The sequence below is a fragment of the Abramis brama genome (genome assembly GCF_963993115.1).
Source record: "Abramis brama genome assembly, chromosome: 7".
NCBI classification, from domain to species: domain Eukaryota; kingdom Metazoa; phylum Chordata; class Actinopteri; order Cypriniformes; family Leuciscidae; genus Abramis; species Abramis brama.
The window spans coordinates 36,771,612-36,780,009 of NC_139969.1; the positions used below are offsets into that span (position 1 = coordinate 36,771,612).

Here is an 8,398-nt window from a genome sequence, read left to right on the forward strand (position 1 = left end):
TTCATATAAAATTTTCTATGTGTAATTAAACTGCGATGTAAAAAAGCTTTTTGCGTAGTGGTGGCCACTAGCGGTATGAACCGTCAGCAGCGATAAGGTATAGCTAAGAGCGCTCCAGACCAACCTTACGAACGTATGACTTACAGAAGGTATACTTAACTAAGAAGGTTTCGGAAAACACGTATTAACGATAAGGTACTTCTTAAGGTACAACTTACCTAACTTAAGAACAACGTAGCGTTAAGGTAGTTTCGGAGAACGCAGCCCAGATCCTGCCATGAGCTATATGACATATCTTGTATGTACATATAGGGCTTATATGTGGATATAAAGAAGCAATACAGGAGACCTATATGGCCTGTATATGCATATATATGCACCTCAATCATGCCTATATGTGGCATATATACGCATATATGCAGCATATATAGTATCATATATGTGCATATATGCTGTATATATGCAGCATATATGTGCATATAAACTGCATATAGGTTTCATATATGCGCATATATCCTCATGTAGGTTCTTTCCATGTGGGCCCAGTCGAAATGGAGAGGCTGAGAGGGCAGTGCAAACATCTAAAAAGATTCTGAAACAGTCTGACCCATTCACAGCTTCGATGAGCTTCAGAGCCACACTCCTTCAAGGTGTAGGTGTTTATACAGGAGGTGTAGGTCCCGCACAGCTCATAATGGGTAGACAAATAAGAACTACATATCCCACGTTAGAGTCACACCTGCAACCTGAATGGCACAATCTTTGGCAAGTGAGAAAGGCTAATCAAAAGGTACTATAGACAGTATTACAACCAAAGAAACTGTGTCAGAACATTACCAGAGATTCTACCTGGAACTTCCATTGCAGTCAAGCTGGATGATAAAAGAGGGTGGATAAGATCCGGCACTATTGTCATAAAGTGTGAGACACCACAGTCTTAAGGCTGATTTATACTTCTGTGTCGGACCTACGCCGGAGCCTCTACGCTGTAGGCAACGCGTTGGTTTTCATTTATACTTCTGCGTCGTTGTCCGCGTTGACGCGCGCATCGGGAGCATGTGAAACCCGAGGGAGCGGTCCTAGCAGACCAATCACAGCGCTTGCATCCGCGTAGAGTTGACGCGTTGTTACATTTTTGGAGAGGTGCACGTCAGGGTACGCCGAAGGGTACGCGCGCTACACACAGCCTACGACGTAGCTACGGCGTGAGTTCGACGCAGAAGTATAAATTGGGCTTTACCTTATCCAATCAGAAACTGGGGTACTTCGACGAAATCTACGATACCTGATGCCAACGGTCAGTGACAATGAACCAGCATCTGCTTCAGTTCAACGGACAAGGGACTAAAGGAAATTCACGGTCAGGATCAACTTCCGTCCACTAAGCCTAATAATGTCCCAGACATTCCAGTGCAGGATGAACAACCAGGAACTGGTCTGTCTGAGTCTGATTCCAGTCACATACAATCAGTTCACCGAAGACGAATTGTCACAACACCAAAGAGATACAAAGATTTTGTGTGGAAAAAAAGAGAAAGAAAACAAAACATTATTTTGATGAAAACAAAGTGAAAAGAAATTATGTTTCTAGTACAGTAATTTCATGATTCAATGTTACATTATGTTAAGTAACTCATAAGGAAGGGTGATGTGGTATAAAACAGTTTAATGTTGTTATTGGTAATGTGTCACTTATCCATTAGTTGGCGACCAAGTGCTTGCTAATAGTTAAGTTGCAGTGTTCAAGGACCTAAGAGAGGTCAGCCACTGTTTCTAGGAGTAGTCACATTTTGTGCTTGTGTGTACAGTCAATAGCTTTGATGTTAATAAAGCTCACACGTTAATGAAACTAAGTATCTTTATTGAAACATCACAAGGACTGTTGTTAATGTGATGATTTGTTATAAATATAAATATGAAGATTGTGCTGTATCTAGAAGATTGTTGTATTGTACTGTATCTTCTATAAAGATGAGTATTGACATTTCGTTAATTAAAAAAAAGCACTTTAATGTTGTAAAAAAATAAAAACAACTTAGCCTATGTTAAGTTAGATGTGTTTTGACTATACTTTTTGTAGGCTATGTTGTATAATTATATATCTAGTTATAATTATATATTAAAAAGCAAGACACAACTGACAAATGTCAGGGCACGGAAAACCCCTGAACTGTTAAACGGACAATATATTGCTGCGGACATTCAACGGATTCTTTATTACGAATATAGGACTCAATTTGCTGCCCTAGGCAAGATTTTACCTGGTGCCCCATGCATCACAACCCATTTCACCCCGTCATTGTGTTCATGATTATTTAGCCTATATATATATATATATATATATATATATATATATATATATATATATATATATATATATATATATATATATATATATATATATATATACACACACACACACACACACACACACACACACACACATTACAGCCTAAACACAAATACCAAGAGCATTACATCTAGCATTCAAGTCAAGTCCCCATTATCTTTTATAGCACGTTTTACAATACAGATTTAATGTGAACTTTGCTATTTTTAATAAACCTGTAAATAAATATCATTACTAATTTTGGCAAATAAATTTAAAAAATGCCATATACAGTACAGGCCAAAAGTTTGGAAACATTACTATTTTTAATGTTTTTGAAAGAAGATTCTTCTGCTCATCAAGCTTGTGATCGTAAAGTGATCGTAAAGAATATTTATATAATTAGAAAATATATATATATTTTTTTTGAATAAATGCAGTTCTTTTTAACCTTTTATTCATCAAATATATTAGGCAGCAGAACTGTTTCCAACACTCATAATAAATCAGAGTATTAGAATGATTTCTAAAGGATCATGTGATAGACTGGATGTCACATGTGACACTGAAGACTGTGTAAGTAATGATGCTGAAAATTCAGCTTTGCATCACAGAAATAAATGATAATTAATAAATTGAAAACCAATTATTTTAAATTGTAATAATATATCACAATATTATTATTTTTCTGTATTTTTGATCAAATAAATGCAGGCTTGATGAGCAGAAGAAACTTCTTTCAAAAACATTAAAAATAGTAATGTTTCCAAACTTTTGGCCTGTACTGTATCCCCCCCAAAACTGCACAACTGTCGAGTAAAACCAGGGTTCTCAAGTCTTACGCATTGGCCGTGAGACACACGCAATTCAACCAGTTCACACGCCACACCGTGTATTTCTCACGCTGAAAAGGCAATGCCAACCAAGTTGTCCTTCAAGCTTTATAACGTTGTATACGAGGCGCAGGCACACAAAGTGAAGTTTCCTGCCGCCAGGCGCCAGCACGTATCGGCCAGATTGCGTTCGTTACTAGGCAACATAGATGCGCGAACACACGGAAGTTGACGGAACATTCTCGGCCACCACAACATTCTGTTGTTCGTTACTAGGTAACCAACAACATTGCGCGAACACACGTCGTGATGGAGAAGGTAAGTTGAAAGAAAGCTCGTCTAACATTTTTAGAATTAAAGAATTATTTAGGTCTCATTGCTTCATTTTCTTTTTAAAGGTGACCGGTTTGAGCCGATTTGGACGGCTGTCAAAGATTGCCAAACTGGTTTTAATTCTTCCCCACTCCAATGCAGATGCAGAGAGAGTGTTCTCTGTTGTAGGTTTGAACAAAACCAAAACTAGAAACAGGTTGGCTCTGGACGGAACACTGTCATCCATTATGACAGTGAAAATGTCTGGCATCGAGCCACAATGCTTCAAGTCGGAGCCCCCTAACGTTACCCCTGTTATCAAGGCATCAAAATATGCAACAAACACTTACAACACAAAACACATTTCATAAGCTAGAGTGTGTACTCTTGTGTACACACACACACACACATTAATACTCTAATATGTCATTTGTTCACAATGTCCCACCACACAATAAATCATTATACCATTTCGACTAGACACATTCAAAATGCAAAAAGATTCGTTTTTCCAAACTGTTTGGAGCAATTTGTTATATTTTTGTAATTTTTGTATATTTGTAATTTTGAAATATAACATTAAAGAGTTTATTTGATGTGATGAATTGCTCTGTCATTTATCAGATTTACCAATTGTTATAATTTCAATTTGTGCTGGTTAATTATGAACAATGGGTAAAATTGGGGGGTGGGGGTGGGGCTCCATTAGGGCTCCTCCCCTAACCGCATGTGATCTCACTCCAAGCTTTTGATAAAACTTGAGAACCCTGGTAAAACATTAATAAAAAAAAGTGATAATAAAAAAATGCGTCTTAAAACTGACATGATTGTTACAAAATCACACAGTCTGGGGCCTCTGGAGAACTCAGAACAACTGCTAACATTAAGTTTAAGGTAAAAATAACTGCCATGAAATTATAGTATCTTACTCATATGCAATTAGATAAACTGTTCATTCACTACATCACTTTACCTCTGTCTTTATCCCCTTTTATCCTCTTCTCTTCTTTTTGGCACTGTATCGCAGACTATAGGCTATGCTCATTTATAATGTGTCATGTAAATTCGGCCATCCGTCACAATCAGGAAACTTTCACCGTGTCTAGAACTGGCGCGAGCTGCTGCCAGGCCCGTTTCTACGAGCTGTGTGTTAACAAAAGCAATGCTGTCTACATTGGATGCGGCGTCGCGCACGCTACACAACAAATTACCAACAAATGATCGCGCGCGCGCTATGTTTCTGACGCACTTCAAGCACTCGCTGGGCGGGGGTCGGGGGAAGATTGCACTCAAAAAAATGATTCATGGCATAGTTTATAATTATGTATTTGCATCCTTTTGATTTTATTTAAATCATAATATTTTCTAAATGTATGTATGTAACGTTCAGCCAATTATGTTGAAATTACAAAAGTTAAAATGGGGTCAGATTTTACTGTCTGAGGAATTGGGTGTTAAAAGATTGAGACAAAACTGAGGTTAAAGTGGATAAGAACTGTGTATTTACAATCTTCACAAGAGACTTTAAAACAACACAATAAAGCCAGGGAAACTCAGGCTGTTAAAAAGCATAGAGTCCATTGCACCGTACCCTAAAACAGTCCATATGAATCCTTGTGTGTTGAAGCGTCCCAATGTGAGTGTCCACCAGTGTATATACAATCCAAAATAAGTGATAATCCAAAAGCTTGATGTGGTGTCTGGAAAGGTGAGTCCGCAAGTGGTAACTGCACACTCCAGAAAAGTGATTGGGCCCCTTGTTTGCCATGCTGCTCTCTTTGTACAGGTGTAGTTTATACTTCCTGTCATGTGATCCCTCACATGACATGCCAACCATACATTTCTTAAAGACATACACACTTAAAATGTTAAGAGGAATAAAATGGACTAAGAAAACATGTAAACCAATTAAAACTCTATTATACATAAAATAATTGTACTGAATAGAGCAGTAAATCATGTCTCTTATGTGACAGTGTCACATGTAGTCAGATTGCTTAGAATCAATGTAAATCTGTTAATTGTGAAAACTATTCGATTTAATCAGTTAAAAAGTATGAATATGGTTTAAATAAAGGTAGCTGCGGAACGAGCCAGATTCTATTAGTTACATTTTATGAGATTGGTTTGCATACAATTTATGGGAAATGGAAGCCAGAGCCGATCCATAGGGGGCAGTACTGCACATAGACAGGTCTAAATGCACCTGGAAAAAAGATGAAGCAGAGACCAGCGGCAGTTGAAAAAGTTCTCCTCGCCATCTTACATGAGATCGGAGCACCTTCTTGGATCAACCTGATTGCAAGGCAAGTTTTTTATATTATGTACTCATCGTATATAAGTTGACTGTTTCTGTTTTCAATGTATATACATGTGTTATTTCTGCTGTTGATATCGTATTACACGTATCAATGCCCCCTGACTATCAAATTTGGATTTAGTCCACTAGCTAACTTGCACATGGTTCTAATAAAAGCTAACTTTATCTACTTTCCCCTTAAGCTACTTTTTCAGCTACACAGTATAACTAATTAAAAGTAACTGGGAGATGTTTTGTGTTTTTAGTTTATATTCATTTGCATTTTTTGTTTGACCTGAGTAGCCTATAACTTTGGCCCACGTACATTGCGTAAATAAAAAATGGTGTTAGGTTTGGGGTAAGTTAAGAATTTAAAGATTAAAATCGCGATAATACTCTAAAAAATGTATGCTGGCTTTGTAATTTCATAAGCATATGCATTTTGTTTCTAACTAGAACCGTTTTTTCTTTTACAGATACATCAAGCATCCTTTCTTACATCTATATGGTTGGACATGGACAACCTCCGACCTTGTATGTATGCTACAAAAATACATAGAAAAATCAATACATCAAATTATGAACAATTAATCTCAGTTTGAATGTTATATGATTCAACATAAAAAACATTACATTCCGAATACATAGTTAAAAACATATTTTACAGACATGAACAGCCGATATCATCTTGCAATCAACCATATTTTCTTATAAATTGGACCTATGTAGTTATTTAATTGTTATATAAAAGTTATTAATTTACTATTATTTATTAATTTATTATTAGTAGTAGTAGTAGCTGTATTTTGACTTGTCTTGTTACAGCAAAATCAAGTGTAAATCAAGTATTGTCGTTTCTCTAAGTAAACTGTTTTTTTCTTTCTTTTGTCTTTTTTCACAGATACGTGAATGTGGCCATGCAAAGTGTGTGACGTTTCATTATCTACCCGGTATGAATTGCTAAAACATTTTAGGCTGAAACATTCTCTCTTTATTGGCATTATTGTTTAAATGCAATATTGTTAAAGCATTATTCATATAATAGGTATTATGACATATGACAGCTACGCAATCACCACTTTGACACTTCAAAAAGTTAATAAAGAGATCATAAAACTAATCCATATGAATTTAGCGGTTTAGTCCAAATTTTCTGAAGAGACTCAATCCTTTTTTATGATGAACAGATTGAAGTTTTTTCACATTCAAACATTCATCAACTCACATCAGTTATAGTAAACGGAAGCTCAAGAATTTTCGCTTGACGTGCGAGAACCAGTGAGGTTTGTTCTAGTGTGTTAAGCAAGTTCAGTTGAGCTGTTTATGTTCGCTGATCAATGTTTATGTGAATAAAAGCCTAAATTTAGTCTGTCTCTTTAGAAAATTTGGACTAAACCGCTCAATTCATGTGGAATAGTTTTACTATCTCTTTATGAACGCTTGGAAGCGTCAAAGTTGTAGTTGCGTAGCTGTCTATAGAGGGACAGAAAGCTAACTTACTAAAACTGTAAGTTAATAATTAATTACATGTTTTTTTGGGATCTTTTAATGCTTGTTTGAGAATGAAGACATAAACACCAGGCGAGATTGTATCCTGAGGTGCCTAAGTGTCTACCTCAACGAAGACATCGAAACACTTCTCAAAGAATATGAGGTGTGTGTCAACCTACTCTCTTTATGTTATAAATTTATTATGGATATATTTACATTGATGCCAATGAGAAAATTAACATAATCGCAGTCTAGCTTATGCCCTTGTGTGTAGTGTGCAGTGAAATATTAAACTATGCAGCAATCCGTGCAGAGCATGATTGATCACATCAGACAAATGAGAAGCTTTTCAACTAGAAATGACCTGGATCAGCTGCAAAATAAAATTGTAAGCCTTGGAAAAGGTTCACCCACAAATTAACATTATCATGTGACCAGTGTGACCAGTTTGGAACGACCAGTGTTGGGTTCAATGCATTGCTAAATAATTAATGAATGTAATTTAATTACTTTTCCCTTGAAAAAGTAAAGTAAGGTATATCTCTTAATTTTTCTGTAATTTAATTAGTTACTTTGTATTTAGTTAACTAGTAATTGTATTAAACGTACAGTATGGAATTTTGTATGTATGGAAACCTATTTACAATAACAAAGGCGTAGTTTGATGACGCAACATTTGCTAAGAATTATGGATCCTTGTCGTCAACGTCAAGCCGACCGATCTAATAATGTTTATGGGTGACTGAATACATCGATGTTTTTATCATGACTGTGAGGTCCATTGGATAGTTTAAGTTAAGGGCATAAATTAGTCCAAAAAGCGTCACACATCCAAGTGTGTCACTTGGCAGGCTTTGCAGAACTTCAAGAACAACACCCACATCTGAAGGTTCTTCTCCAGGACCAGTACCCTCCGCTCGAATGACATAGATGCCCATTGTTGTCTGTGCATTGAGACTCCGCCTCTCCACTTTCAGTCCTGGAGGATAAAAAAAGAGAATGTGAGTCGTGTCCCAATGCGAGTCAAAATGTAATATTCAGATAATATTTGGCTTTTGTGAACTCTACTACCCTAAGGAGAAGAAATTCCTGATGCAACTGGACACAACTGGAAATTATGTTCCAGTGATTGTG

At 36.4% G+C, this 8,398-nt stretch overlaps 1 long non-coding RNA gene across 1 annotated transcript; it reads left to right on the plus strand.

Moving 5' to 3' along the window:
• The first annotated feature begins 5,689 nt into the window (after positions 1-5,689).
• LOC311087427 lies at positions 5,690-7,652 on the plus strand. The gene is made up of 4 exons (XR_014607275.1): positions 5,690-5,780; positions 6,250-6,307; positions 7,335-7,427; positions 7,539-7,652. It is a non-coding gene; the product is annotated as an uncharacterized lncRNA (long non-coding RNA).
• The last annotated feature ends 746 nt before the right edge of the window (positions 7,653-8,398 follow it).